The sequence below is a fragment of the Heterodontus francisci genome, chromosome 2, assembly GCF_036365525.1.
Source record: "Heterodontus francisci isolate sHetFra1 chromosome 2, sHetFra1.hap1, whole genome shotgun sequence".
NCBI classification, from domain to species: Eukaryota; Metazoa; Chordata; class Chondrichthyes; order Heterodontiformes; family Heterodontidae; genus Heterodontus; species Heterodontus francisci.
Genome location: NC_090372.1, coordinates 37,846,313 through 37,862,361, shown reverse-complemented (window position 1 = coordinate 37,862,361; position 16,049 = coordinate 37,846,313).

Below are 16,049 nucleotides of genomic sequence, written 5' to 3'. Positions count from 1 at the left end.
ACAGCCAACCAAATCGGAACTCAGTGATGCCATTGATTCCCTAGCCAGCGGAAAAGCCCCTGGGAAGGACAGCATTACCCCTGAAATAATCAAGAGTGCCAAGCCTGCTATACTCTCAGCACTACATGAACTGCTATGCCTGTGCTGGGACGAGGGAGCAGTACCCCAGGACATGCGCGATGCCAACATCATCACCCTCTATAAAAACAAAGGTGACCGCGGTGACTGCAACAACTACCGTGGAATCTCCCTGCTCAGCATAGTGGGGAAAGTCTTTGCTCGAGTCGCTCTGAACAGGCTCCAGAAGCTGGCCGAGCGCGTCTACCCTGAGGCACAGTGTGGCTTTCGTGCAGAGAGATCGACTATTGACATGCTGTTCTCCCTTCGTCAGATACAGGAGAAATGCCGTGAACAACAGATGCCCCTCTACATTGCTTTCATTGATCTCACCAAAGCCTTTGACCTCGTCAGCAGACGTGGTCTCTTCAGACTACTAGAAAAGATCGGATGTCCACCAAAGCTACTAAGTATCATCACCTCATTCCATGACAATATGAAAGGCACAATTCAACATGGTGGCTCCTCATCAGAGCCCTTTCCTATCCTGAGTGGTGTGAAACAGGGCTGTGTTCTCGCACCCACACTTTTTGGGATTTTCTTCTCCCTGCTGCTTTCACATGCGTTCAAATCCTCTGAAGAAGGAATTTTCCTCCACACAAGATCAGGGGGCAGGTTGTTCAACCTTGCCCGTCTAAGAGCGAAGTCCAAAGTACGGAAAGTCCTCATCAGAGAACTCCTCTTTGCTGACGATGCTGCTTTAACATCTCACACTGAAGAATGCCTGCAGAGTCTCATCGACAGGTTTGCGTCTGCCTGCAATGAATTTGGCCAAACCATCAGCCTCAAGAAAACGAACATCATGGGGCAGGATGTCAGAAATGCTCCATCCATCAATATTGGCGACCACGCTCTGGAAGTGGTTCAAGAGTTCACCTACCTAGGCTCAACTATCACCAGTAACCTGTCTCTAGATGCAGAAATCAACAAGCGCATGGGTAAGGCTTCCACTGCTATGTCCAGACTGGCCAAGAGAGTGTGGGAAAATGGCGCACTGACACGGAACACAAAAGTCCGAGTGTATCAGGCCTGTCTCCTCAGTACCTTGCTCTACGGCAGCGAGGCCTGGACAACGTATGCCAGCCAAGAGCGACGTCTCAATTCATTCCATCTTCGCTGCCTTCGGAGAATACTTGGCATCAGGTGGCAGGACTATATCTCCAACACAGAAGTCCTTGAAGCGGCCAACACCCCCAGCTTATACACACTACTGAGTCAGCGGCGCTTGAGATGGCTTGGCCATGTGAGCCGCATGGAAGATGGCAGGATCCCCAAAGACACATTGTACAGCGAGCTCGCCACTGGTATCAGACCCACCGGCCGTCCATGTCTCCGTTATAAAGACGTCTGCAAACGCGACATGAAATCGTGTGACATTGATCACAAGTCGTGGGAGTCAGTTGCCAGCATTCGCCAGAGCTGGCGGGCAGCCATAAAGACAGGGCTAAATTGTGGCGAGTCGAAGAGACTTAGTAGTTGGCAGGAAAAAAGACAGAGGCGCAAGGGGAGAGCCAACTGTGCAACAGCCCCAACAAACAAATTTCTCTGCAGCACCTGTGGAAGAGCCTGTCACTCCAGAATTGGCCTTTATAGCCACTCCAGGCGCTGCTTCACAAACCACTGACCACCTCCAGGCGCGTATCCATTGTCTCTCGAGATAAGGAGGCCCGAAAGAAAGAAAAAAAAAAGAACTCACCTCCAACAGTGCAACACTCCCTCAGTGCTGCAATGAAGTATCAACATCAACGATGTGTTCAGAGTAACAAACATAATCACTTCAATTAAATTATTGAGCTTCTTTTAAATAAACATATTAAAACTGGTCACATTTTTACTTTCTGTTCTGATGACACTGATTCATACTGGTGTATAGCTCCCTAGGTACCAGCTGCGCTCCAATACCTCACTCAAGCAACCAGTTATTATGAGGTGCCTTAACAGTGAATATTAGCAGACTGTTTAGACTGGACAGTACTGTTAAACCTGATTCTGTTCTCACCTAACATCAGTGCACAAATTCCAGCAACACTGAGCCCTAAGTAATCTCCTTCTTACCCACTGTCTATGGGCATGTATTACCAATTGTAGCACTCTCATCGCCACCCTAGATAAGATAATCTGATAATTCAGCAGAAGCCTGAGACCCTTCTGGTCTCCGTGGTTCAAAACCATAGGAGAGGGTCTGGGAATCAGTTTGAATCAGTGATAGCTCTCTCACTTGTCAGAAGGTTGTGTTTTAAAGACCCACTCTGGACTTGAGCATATTATCTATGCTGACATTCTAGGGCAGTACTAAGGGAGAGATGCACTGTCGGAGGTGCTATTTTGGATGTGATATTAAACAGAGGCCCCATCATAAAAAAAACCAAAGCACTATTCGAAGGTCCTTGCCAGTGTCTTGAACAACTGCTGACTCTCAGCCAACACCATCAGTTGGTAATTGCTGTTTGTGGGACATTGCTGTGTATACATTGGCTGCCATGTTGACCTACATTACAACAACAACTACAGTTCAAAAGTAATTATTGGTTATGAAGCAGTTTAGGATGTCCCGAGGACATAAAGACGTAACATTTGGTATGCATTGCACCAGTTTTATGGATGTAAGATCAGTGCAAAGCATACCAATTTAGCAGTGGAACATTCAGTACTCATCTGCACAAGCTTTGGTCCTACTGCTAAACTCATGAGGGCCCATTTTTAAGCGTCTGTTTAATGTATTAAAGAACACTTTTTGTCCATCATAACTTCCCATAAAATGGTTTTATATCTATTTAATATATTAACAATTTTACACCTATGAAGACTTCCTACCTACAAAATCTTACTCTTCTTGTCAAACTCTTTTCACAGTTTTGTGTCAACTTTTTCTATTATAAATTCCTGAGTACAATTATAAAGGAAACAGCCTATGTAAACGTGTCACACTGTAAATATGCTCCCTTGCCAGCTGAGGTGCTGTAACACCATAGTTTTGCATTTCTGTGCTCCTCAGCCTGTGTTATGAAGAAACTCCTGTGCTCTAACAAACTACTTCTCTCTTTACCAAATTGCCATAAATTTTGCTATTTAACTATAAATAATAATATCAAGTCAAAGTATTATATAGAAATATGGGCGTAATGTATGACTTTAAAATGAGGACCGAATTACATCTTCATGAGCTGCTTCATTATCCTGTACATTTGAATTCCACTTCAACTGAAGACTACTGTTGATAGTGAGTCCTTGTGTGCAACATTATGGAAGATTGACTGGTCTGGTTTAAACAGATATTCCTACATACATTAGTTAATATTAATGGATATAGTGAAGGTATTACAAGGTTGCAATTGCTCTAAGTACTTCATTTTAACTCATAAAATAAACTTGAGTAATTTATAACATTTTTGTAGCCCATAAGATTACAAACTTGATGTTTTCTTAATTATAACATTTAATATTATTCTACAATTTTAATTTCTTTATTGAAGCACAAGTCTGAAATGCATTGAATACCATACAAACAAAGTAGCAGAACTCACCAACTCATGAATTGAATACACAATCTTGGGGGTAGCAATACTATGTGCTAACCATCTGAGCTAAATAGATGGCTCAAAGCCAAGTGCTCACAAAGGTCAAGGCTGGGAGCAGAGCAGTCACAGAGGGTGAGGCTCAGGGCTGAGCAGTCTCAGAGGCTGAGGCTCAGGGCTGAGTGGTCTCAAAGGGCGAGGTTCAGAGCGGAGTAGTCTCAGAGGGTGAGGTTCAAAGCTGAGTGGTCTCAGAGGGTGAGGCTCAGGGCTGAGTGCTCAGAGGGTGAGGTTCAGAGTGGAGTGGCCTCAGAGGGTGAGGTTCAGAGCAGAGTGGTCTCAGGGTGAGGCTGAAGGTTGAGTGGTCTCAGAGGGTGAGGCTCAGGGTGGAGTGGTCTCAGAGGGTGAAGTTCAGAGTGGAGTGGCCTCAGAGGGTGAGGTTCAGAGCAGAGTGGTCTCAGGGTGAGGCTGAGGGTGGAGTGGTCTCAGAGGGTGAAGTTCAGAGCTGACAGGTCTCAGGGTGAGGCTCAGTGCAAAGTGGTCTCAGAGGGTGAGGTTCAGAGTGGAATGGTCTCAGAGGGCGAAGTTCAGGGCGGAGTGGGCTCAGAGGGTGAGGTTCAGAGTGGAATGGTCTCAGAGGATGAGATTCAGAGCAGAGTGGGCTCAGAGGGTGAGGTTCAGAGTGGAATGGCTCAGAGGCTGAGGTTCAGGGTGGAGTGGGCTCAGAGGTTGAGGTTCAGTGCGGAGCGGGCTCAGAGGGTGAGGTTCAGGGTGGAGTGGTCTCAGAGGGTGAGCTTCAGAGTGGAATGGTCTCAGGGTGTGGCACAGGGCGGAGTGGTTATGAAGGGTGAGGCAGAGGGTGGAGTGGTCTCAGAGGGTGAGATTCAGAGCAGAGTGGGCTCAGAGGGTGAGGTTCAGCACGGAGTGGTCTCAGGGTGAGGCACAGGGCAGAGTGGTTATGAAGGGTGAGGCTGAGTGTGGAGTAGGGGGGGTGCTCTCTTTCTCTGACTGTGAGTTAGTGAACAGCACGGGGGGGAAAATTGTACAGTGGCATCACTGCACAAGGTGGCACACAGTGGTAAATCTACACTTAAGTATTTAATCAGTCTATAATGTAAACTAGATCAATTAATTAGTATAAAAAATAAAGCTAAGCCAATTTGATAAAATATATAAACTTTAACTTATATTTTATACATTATATATTGTATAATTTATCGTATAATTATGTTCAGTGTTTAATTAATTAATTAAATCTAAAGGGATAAAGTTAAAATTAAATAAAAAGGGATGGTAACACTAAAGGGTTTCTATTTTTTCATTAAATTTAAATCTCAGACATATAGATAATAAGAGTTAAGTAAAGCATTTGAGTTAACCTACCAATAAAATAATGTCAGCGCAAGGGAAGCAGCTGTTGTGAGTGTTCACTTAAGTCTTAAGTTTATTTCTCTTAATTTAGTTAATAGTTCAATAATTAGAGGCATTGTAGGGCACCACAGACATGTGGAATCCACATCTTATTCCATGTGGGAGCTTCAGGACGTTTCTCGTGTGTTGCACAACCATATGTGCAGTAAGTGTCATCAGCTAGAAGAGCCAGACCTCTGGGTTTTGAAGCTTCAGCAGCAGCTGGCATCACTGCGGTGCTTCTGTGAGGCTGAGAGCTATGTGGATAGCACATTTCTGGAGGGCATCACCCTGCAGCTTAAGGGTGAGCAGGCAGAGAGGGAATGACTGCCTGACAGTCAAGGAGGACCAGGCAGGTGATGCAAAAGTCTCTTGAGTGCATCTTACTCTCTACCTGGTATTCAGCTCTGAATACTGGTGAGGGTGACGGTTCCTCTGAGGAATGCAGCCAGTGCCAAGTGCACAGCACCATGGGTGGCTCAGCTATGCAAGGGATGAGGAGGAAGATTGGGAAAGCAATAGGAATTGGGGATTCTATAGCTAGGAGAACAGACGGGCATTTCTATGGCTGCAGATGTGATGCCAGGATGATATGTTGCTTCCCTGGTGCCAGAGTCCAGGATGACACTGAGTGGCTGCAGAACATTCTGAGGGGAAAGGGTGAACAGCCAGAGGTCGTGGTCCATATCAGTACCAATGACATGGGTAGAAAGAGGGATGAGGATGAGGCAAAGTTTCGGGAGCTGGGAAGGAGATTAATAAACAGGATCTCAAAGATAGTAATCCCCAGATTATTCCCAATGGCACGTGTTAGTGAGTAGAGAAATAGGAGGAAAGAGCAGATGAATGCATGGCTAGAGAGATGGTGCAGGAGGGAGACCTTAAGATTCCTGGGACATTGTGACCGGTTCTGGGGAGGGTGGGACCTGTACAGGACAGACAGATTACACCTCAACAGAGCCAGGACCAATGTTCTCACGGGACAGTTTGCTAGCGCTGTGGGAGAGGATTTAAACTAATTTCGCTGGGGGATGGGAACAAGGATGTAGCATGAGAAAGGAGAAACAAGGTGCACAAAGAATTAGAAGAGACAGGTAACACCGGAGTGAGAAATAGTTAAGTATTACATGGGATCAAACTAAGAGGAAATACAGTAAGATCTAATTCAGGTTTACAGTGCCTGTATGTAAACACACAAAGAGTGATAAATTAGGTTAGTGAGCTGCAGGCTCAGTTAACCACATGGGAATATGATGCTGTAACGCTAGCGGAGACCTGGCTCAAAAAAGGGCAAAAGTGGGTACTGAATTTTCCTGGATACAAGGGTTGGATTTTATTCTACCTTTGGAGATAGACTGGGAGGCGGGCAGGGTGGGGAAGCACACAAAATAGCATGAGATGGCACAGTGCCCAATGATTTTTATTGTTCTTTTATGGGATGTGGGCATCACTGGCAAGGCCAGCATTTGTTGCCCATCCCTAATTGCCCTTGAACTGAGTAGCTTGCTAGGCCATTTCAAAGGGCAGTTAAGAGTCAACCACATTGCTGTGGGTCTGGAGTCACATGTAGGCCAGACCAGGTAAGGACGGCAGATTTCCTTCCCTAAAGGACATTAGTGAATCAGATGGGTTTTCTTTTAATGACAATCAATGATAGTTTCATAGCACCATTACTGAGACTAACTTTCAAATCCAGATTTCTATTAATTAATTATATTTAAATTCCACCAGCTGCCATGGTGGGATTTGAACCTGTGCGCCCAGGAACTTTGTCCAGGCTGCTGGATTACTAGTCCAGTGACATTACCACTATGCCACCATCTCTCTGTTGGCCTGCCCCATCCCATTTTGTCCACAGCAGGCACCACGGTGGAGGGGAAGTCCACTGGGAGGCCAGGTAAACCACTTATGTGGCTACCTCTTGCCTCCGCTGGCATTTAGCCAATGTGGAGGGGCCTGCTGCCGCATGGAGACAGTACCAGATGAGACTTGGCAGCCACCTAGCGAGCTCAGGGGGAGAGTCCCTCCTCTGGGGGCTATCCATAGCCCACATAGTGGTCCCCCCCACCCCCTGCCCCCCCAGCAGCAATGGTCACCCCCTTGGCAATACTTTCCCCGACTTCACCAACCACCCCCTTCACCCCTTTGCCAGGGCCTACCCATCTTACTTTGGTCCTGGGGTATCCTCTTTCTTCACTGCTCTGGGCTTCCTGCAGTACCGGCAGTGGCCACCACTCCCACTGATGCTGCTGGTACTGCTGAGCTGCCGGCTCTCTGATTGACTGGGAGCTCTACGAGTGGGATTTTGTCCCTTAAAGGACAGCATCCCCAACAGCGGGCAGTTAATTGCCTGCCCGCCGTGAATTTGGCCAGGGGTCCAAATGGAGGGCGGAGGCGGGGTCACCCCCTCACCTTTTTGCCTGTCGTTGGGATCCCCATAGCCGATATAACATTCAGCCCGAGGTGTTCAGGAAAGATAGGGAAGGAAAGAAAGGAGAAGGGATGGCAGGATTGATTTAGGAGAATATGACAGTGCTGGAGAGAAAGGATGTCCTGCAGACGTCAAGGACAGAATCTATTTCGTTAAAGTTAAGAAACAATAGAGGTACCATTATACTACTGGATGTATTCTATAGGCCATCAACTAGTGAAAAGAGCAGCAAATTTGCAGGACAATTACAGAGAAGTGCAAGAAGCATGGAGTAGTGATAATGGGGACTTCAATTATTTTATTATATAGACTGGGGTAGTAATAGTGTAAAGGGAAGAGAGTGGGATGAGTTCTGAAGTGTGTTCTAGAGAATTTTCTTGACCAATACATTTCCAACCCAATGAGGAAGGAGGCATTGTTGGATCTGGTTCTGGGGAAGTGGTGTGTTAAGTGGGTTAAGTGTCAGTAGGGGAACATTTAGGGAACAGTGATCATAGTATCATAAGGTTTAGGTTAGCTATGTAAAAGAACAAGGAACAATCTAGAGTAAAAATACTTAATTGGAGGGCCAATTTCAGTGGGTTGAGAGCAGATCTGTCCCTGGTCAATTAGAGTCAAAGATTGACAGGCAAAACAGTAATGGAACAATAGGCTGCCTTTAAAGAGGAGATGGTTTGGGGTACAGTAGAGGTACATCCCTACGTGAGAGAAAGGTGGGGCAACCAAAGCCTGAGCTCCCTGGATGGTGAAAGAGAGTAAGATGAAGCAGATAAAGGGGGTGTATGACAGATATCAGGTTATTAATACATGTGAAAACCAGATGGAATGTAGAAAATTCAGAGGGGGAAGTGAAAAAGGAAATATGAGTGGCATAGAGAAAGTATGAGATCACAAGTGGAAGCAGAGGGCATGGCTGAGGTACTAAGTGAGTGCTTTGTATCTGTCTTTACAAAAAAAGAGGATACTACCAAAGCCATAGTGAAAGAGGAGATAGTTGAGATACTTAGTTGAGTTCTGATGAAGGGTCACTGACCTGAAACGTTAACTCTGCTTCTCTCTCCACAGATGCTGCCAGACTTGCTGAGTATTTCCAGCATTTCTTGTTTTTATTTCAGATTTACAGCATCTGCAGTATTTTGCTTTTATTATAGTTGAGATACTAGAGGTACTAGAAAGGCTGGCTGTGCTAAAAATTGATAATGACCAGATAGCATGCGTCCAAGGATGATGAGGGAAGTAAGGATGGAAATTGCAGACGTACCAGCTACAGTCTTCCAATCTTCCTCAGATAACAGGGGTGGTTCCAGAGGACTGGAGAATTCCAAATACACCCTTCTTCAAAAAAGGGTGTAAGGATAAACCCAGAAAATGTAGGTCAGTCAGGAAAAGCTTTTAAAAACAATAATCCAGGACAAAATCCATAGTCACTTGGACAAGTGTGGATTAATTAAGGAAAGCCAGCATGGATTTGTTAAAAGCAAATTGTGTTTAACTGACTTGATTGAGTTTTTGAGGTAACATAGCGGGTTGAAGAGGATAATGCAGTTGATGTGGTGTATTTGGACTTCCAAAAGGTACTTGATAAAGTGTCACATAATAAGCATGTCAGCAAGTTGAAGCCCATAGAATAAAAGGGAAAGTGACAGTATGGATACGAAGTTGGCTGAGTGACAGGAAACAGCGAGTAGTGGTGAACAGCTGTTTCTTTGGACTGAAGGAAGGTATACAGTGGTGTTCCCCAGGGGTTGTACCACTGTTTTTCTTGATATATATTAATGACCAAGATTTGGATGTGCAGGGCACAATTTCAAAATTTGCAGATGACACAAAACTTGGAAGTATTGTAAACTGTGAGGAGGATAATGATAGACTTCAAGAGAACATAGACAGGCTGGTGGAATGGGCAGACATGTGGCAGATGCAATTTAATGCAGAGAAGTGTGAAGTGATACATTTTGGTAGGAAGAACGAGGAAAGGTAATATAAACTAACAGGTACAATTCCAAAGGGAGTGCAGGAACAGAGAGACCTTGGGGCATATGTGCACAAATTGTTGAATCTGGCAGGGCAGATTGAGAAAGTGGTTAAAAAGTCATGCAGGATCCTGGGCTTTATAAATCGAGGCATAGAATACAAAAACAACCAAGTTATGATGAACCTTTATAAAATACTAGTTTGGCCTCAACTGGAGTATTGTGCCCAATTCTGGGCACTGCACTTCAGGAGGGATGTGAAGGCTTTAGAGAGGATGGAGAAAGATTTCCGAGAATTGTTCCGTGGATGAGAGATTTCAGTTACGTGGATAGACTGGAGAAGCTGGGTTTGTTCTCCTTAGAGAAGAGGAAGTGAGAGAAGATTTTATTGAGGTGTTCAAAATCATGAGGTGTCTACACAAAGTAGATAGAGAGAAACCGTTCCCATTGGCAGAAGGTTCAGGAACCAGTGGACACAGATTTAAAGTGATTGGCAAAAGAGGGAAAGGTGACATGAGAAAAAACTTTTTTTTTTGCAGCGAGTGGTTAGGATCTGGAGTGCACTGCCTGAAAGGATGGTAGAGGTAGATTCAATTGTAACTTTCAAAAGGGAATTGGATAAGCACCTGAAGGGAAAAAATTTGCAAGGCTACAGGGAGAGGGCCAGGGAGTGGGACTAGCTAAATTGCTCTTTCAGAAAGTCAGCATGGACACAAAGAGCCCAATGGCCTTCTTCTGTGCTTTAACCGTTCTATGATCCTATAATTCATTGCACTATTGTTTAAATTACATTTGGTCTATTTTAATCTTATCCGCGACAGTTGTAGTAAATGCAGGAGGCTGGTAATTCACTTGTTCTTGTGTCATTCACTCTGATGCTATCAATACTAAATTATCAGTAATCCCGTACAGTAAACTATTACAATCAATGTGAACACAATGAAAAGTTTCCACAATTGGAAAAGAACAAACGAATCTCTGAACCTTTGTCATTTTAGTCCAATTTGGCTGGATTTTCCCACCCTGTAGAGATGGGGGTGGAGGTGGGGTGGGGGTTGCCATGTCGGGGCAAATTCCCAACGCATTCCTGCCGCTGGAAACTTTCCCAAGGTCGGGCTGGCAACAGGATTGGTTGCCCACTCCAGCTGTTTAAGACCCGCAATTAGGGCTGGTTTTGCAGCATTGCTGGAACTTTCCCATCAGCCAAGCAGCCACCGCCCCCACCCTCCCCCCCAACCCCCAGCCACTGCATGCAGCTCATTGGAGGCAGCCTCCCTGCAGAAGGCTGGGGGCTATTAGAGCTGGAGCCTTCATGCCAAATGGCAGGGGCGGGTGGATGAAAGTCGGCTATTGTGGCCGCATCCGTTCCTGCAGAGGGGTTTTCCCTCCATCCCAATGTCCCTGCCGGCTTCAGGAGCCTTCGGTGCAGTCCTTCTATGTTGGCCAGTGAGGGCACCTCCATGTTGAGGCACCCTCACGATTCCTGACCTGCCTCAGCAGTGGCCAGTGGAGTTGCTGAGCTCCAGAGCTGCTGGCCCTCTGATTGGGCTTGCAGCATCGGGAGCCCACCCACCATCCTTAATAGGATGGTGAATGCCGAGATGGCCAATTAGGAGGCCGCCTCCCGGAAGCTCGCGCCGCTGCTGGCAAATGTGGGCTCCCATTTGACCCCAGCCTCGGGGTCCTGAAGCCTGTAGGAAAATCCAGCCCATTTTCTCAGTACATATTAAGTTTAGAACATTTTAATCGGAAAAGACATTTATCTTTCTAAAAAAAAAAGCTTAGGTGGAATCTAAGATAGATGCCAAAAAAAGATAGAGAGGGTTAAATCATGTATGTGAAACTTGGTGAGTTAGAGAGTGGCGCGCTGATGTGAGATTGTGCGTCAGTGTGAGAGCAAGTAGAAATAGCAGAATTGGGTGAAAAAAGTTGAGGAATTTACAATGTTAACCATCATTTTTCAAAAGATTAAAAATCTGCGTCAATAGGCCCTAAAAAGTGCCACTCTGTTTCCTCTTACCCTCCCCAGCACTGCCAGCTCCTCCCCACCACCCCCACCCCCACCCACCACTTTTGCTTGACTCCGTTCAGCAAAGTTCTGAGAGGTTTTTTTTCCCATGAATGGGTGGCAGGCACCTGTGAGTTATGAATTTTAAAGTGATCATTTTCCTTTCACCAGTAGTGGACAATGGCGAGGGGAGCTCCTTTGACTCACTTTCACAGCTCAGTGAGGTTCTCAGATCAGCCACATTCCAAACAGATTGGAGTCAGATCAGAGCTGTACAAGATTGTATCAGAGGCTCCCACAGAAAGACAGGGAGCAGATGGCCAGTCATAAGAACTCCTCCCCTTTCAAAGTCTATTCTCCAGGCAATAGCCGGCAATGTGGGAAACCAACTCCCCAGCCCAGCCTATTGATTCCTGAATAAGGCCACCACTTGCCACAAGCCTGTCGGTATGAACCTCTGCTAACAGATGGCGAGATCATTATGAGCAATTAATTCCTTTAATGTCTCAGTGGGAACATATTCAGAGGACGTTATGAGCACGCCCTGAATGGGCTGTAAACTGCTCCCTCCTCAGGGTTAGCACTGGTTCTATCACTACATAGCAGGGAATCATCTACTGCACAAGCACATTTCACTGCTTCCTGTTTTGTTAATATTTAAGACTTAAGTGTTAAATTATTCGAGTCTTTTTGTCTCTGTTTCTTTTAACAGTCAGAGGCACCAAAAACAGTGAATTTTATTTTCTCCCTTCTAGATTACAGTATTCAATTATGTTAGAAATGAACAAACAAGTATTTATACCTTGTATCATGTCTCTCAGCATGTCCCAAAGCAATTTTTTTTTACTCATTCATGGGATGTGAACATCACTGGCAAAACCATCATTTATAGCCCTTCCCTAATTGTCCTTGAGAAGGTGGTGGTGAATCACCTTCTTGAACCGTTGCAGTCTGTGGTGTAGGTACACCCACAGTGCTGTTAGGTAGGGAGCTCCAGGATCTTAACCCAGCGACAATGAAGGAATGAGGATATATTTCCAAGTCAGGATCGTGAGTGACATGGAGGGGAACTTGCAAGTGGTGGTGTTCCCATCCACCTGCCACCCTTGTCCTTGTGGAGGCTGCGGGCTTGGGAGGTGCTGCAGAAGTGAAGAAGCATTGGCAAGTTTCTGCAGTGCATCTTGTAGATAGTACACACTGCTGCCAGGGTGCACCGGTGGTGGAGGGAGTGAAGATTTAAGGTGGTAGATGGGGTACCAATCAAGCAGGCTGTTTTGTCCTGGATGATGTCAAGCTTCTTGACTGTTGTTGGAGATGCACACATTTAGGCAGTTGGGAAGTATTCCATCACACTTCTGACTTGTGCCTTGTAGATGGTGGAAAGGCTTTGGAAAGTCAGGAGGTGAGTTACCTACCACAGAAAACTGAGCCTCTGACCTGCTCTTGTAGCCATCCAGTAAAGTTTCTGGTCAATAGAAACTTCCAGTGTGTTGCTGGAGGATTCAGCGATGGTAATCCCATTGACTATCAAAGGGAGGTGCTTAGAATCTCTCTTGTTGGAGATGGTCATTACCTAGCACTGGTGTGGCACACTTGTTATTTGCCACTTATCAACCCAAGCCAGAATGTTGTCTAGGTCTTGATACTTGCGGGCATGGACCGCTTTATTATCTGAGGAGTTGCGAATGGAGTTGGACACTGTGCAATCATCAGCGAAAATCCTGAGTTCTGACCTGATGATGGATGGAAGGTCATTGAGCAGCTGAAGATGGTTGGGCTTAGGACACTGCCCTGAAGGACTCCTGCAGTGATGTCTTGGGATGATTGGCTTCAAGAACCACAACCATTTTCCTTTGTGTTAAGTTTGACTCCAGCCAGGGGAGAGTTTGCTCTCTGACTTCTATTGACTTCAATCTTACTGGGGTTGCTTGAAGCTACAGCTTGTTAAATGCTGCCTTGATGTCAAGGACAGTTACTCTCACCTCATGTCTGGAATTCAGCTCATTGAGCCATGTTTGGACCAAGGCTATAATGAGGTCTGGAGCCGAGTAGTCCTAGAGGAACCTGAACTGAGCATCGGTGAGCAGGTTATTGGTGAGTAAGTTCCAGTTGATAGCACTGTTGACAGCACCTTCCAATACTTAACTGATGGTTGAGAGTAGGCTGATCCGGTGGTAATTGGCTGGATTGGAGGTGTCCCACTTTTTGTGAACAGGACATACCTGGGCAATTTTTCATTTTGTCAGGTAGAAATCAAAGTTGTAGTTGTACTGGAACAGCTTGGCAAGGGTCGCTGCTAGTTCTGGAGCACAAGTCTTCAATAATACAGCCAAGATGTTGTGGAGCCCATAGCCTTTGTTGAACCCAACACGTTTAGCAGTTTCTTGATATTACGTGGAGTGAATTGAATTGGTTGAAGACTGGCTTCTGTGCTATCTAGTCATACAGTAGTATAACCTGGGGATCATAACAATAAAACCACTTATTATATGAATGAGATACTGTAACCTTGCAGGTGCATTTCTCCTATCTTCCGGAAGGTGGATGGATGAACACTGTAGTTAAACATGGCTGATGATAAACTAACAAGCTGAATATTTGACATACAATGAGATAAATTTTCATCTTCACTACCTGGGCAGTAATCTCACCCAGCAGATTGCCCTGCTATAGAGCCCCTTAAATTTTCATTCCAATAGAAAATAACACATCGATTAAAAATTAGGCCATACTATCTCTGTTAAAAGGCTAAATACATTTTTCTGACAAGTAAATTCTCTGAAACTGGTCGACACTAAACTTAAGCAAGGAGCGCTCACTTTCTGTGTCTGACTTCCATCCCAGATTTCTATAGACTTGGGGCTGGATTTAGTGAGCCTATCGCAGGCCCTGGCGATGGACCCGGAAGTGGGCACCATTCCTGCTCATCTCGTGTGCGTCCAGCCCACCGCGATCACGCGGCAGGCAGCCAATTATCAATTATCAGAATGGAGACGATGGGGGCAGGATTTGAGATGCCAAAAATGGGATCAGTTGACTTTGAAGCAGGTGCTGGAGACCAACATCATATATGGTGGGCATGACGAGATCTGCACGATCTATCCCACACATGTTTGTATTCTTTCATAGAGTCATAGAGAGATACAGCACTGAAACAGGCCCTTCGGCCCACCGAGTCTGTGCCGACCATCAACCACCCATTTATACTAATCCTACATCAATCCCATATTCCCTACCACATCCCCACAATTCTCCTACCACCTGCCTACACTAGGGGCAATTTACAATGGCCAATTTACCTACCAACCTGCAAGTCTTTGGCTTTCATGCAGGTCGGTGTTCGCAGGAGACTCTCGTAGAAGGGGGACCTAATTCCACCTCTGAGGAGGATCAGAGTCAGAGGGTGCACCGGTCTCATGACTCTCCTGCACCTTCCACCAGTCCAGATACTTTCACCTTGGTGGGTTTGCAGTCAGCTATAAAATCAGAGTGACAAGCTGGTGAGAGCACTGTACATGAGCTGCTGGTTGAAGCTTAGACAGCCGAGACATCTGACAGTCGGAAGACTGTGGGTGGCCAGGCCCATGTTGAGCCCTAGGCTCATGATGAGCCTCTGGTGTCGACAGCACAGAGTTGCAGAGGTGGGAAGGTAACATCTGGTGGAACTGCCAGAGGCAATACACAGCAATGAGTAGACGATGGAGGAGTCCATCCATGCCATGTCTCAGGCATGTGAGTGCATGGCTTCCTCCATCAAGAGATTGGCGACTGTCATGGAGAGCAGTCCTGCACACCATCGCTTTGACCATGAGCTTGATGCAGCAGTGGCAAGGCGAGAGAAGGTCAAGGCACCTGGAGTCTTCTCCAGCTCCTTGTCATTCTCTGGTGAGCAAGGTGGTTCAAATGAGCCTAGAAAAGGAGGAAGACTGGCTGACCTCCACAGCTGGGGGCTCCCCTCAGGGTGCTCCGAGTGTGGACAGTGGCTCCTCAGCCCCTCCACCAGTGAGCCCAGCTCCAGTAGCCATGATGCCTGAAGAGAGTCCTGCAACTGTGCAGGAACCCTCAGGCAGCCGGGGCCCTCCAGGCCTCAGGCAGTCGGAGGACGCCTGCCAAAATCATTTGAGGCTAAAGGGCAGCCTGATCAGCAGCCTGCCTCCAACCCAGCTGCTAGCGCAGGAGTCACACCTTGTAGAAGCACTCAAAAATGTATGAAGAAAACTACCTAGAGACACTTGGGGTTTCAAGGGTGTTTGACATTTGTTTTCTCATATAAAGCTCTTTTGTTTTTAAAATTAACCTTCATTCTGGAAAATTATTATTTTATCATGCCTTAATTGTGAGCTGCTAACTCTACCTTTCCCCCTAAGTGGATGCCAATGCGCCCACAGCCCTCATATGATTAGCGTCTCCCATGGGCCATAGCACGTGGTTACGCTGGGCACTAGGCACGGAAGACAAATAGAAAGGAGGCGACAGACTGCACACATTGAGGCGAGTCTTTATGAATTTCACTATGAGAGCCCATCGTGGTGGCTGGAAGCGGGTAAGTATGAGATTGTCTCTTGCCTCCTTGATCTGTTGTTCAGTGTGCCTGGCCT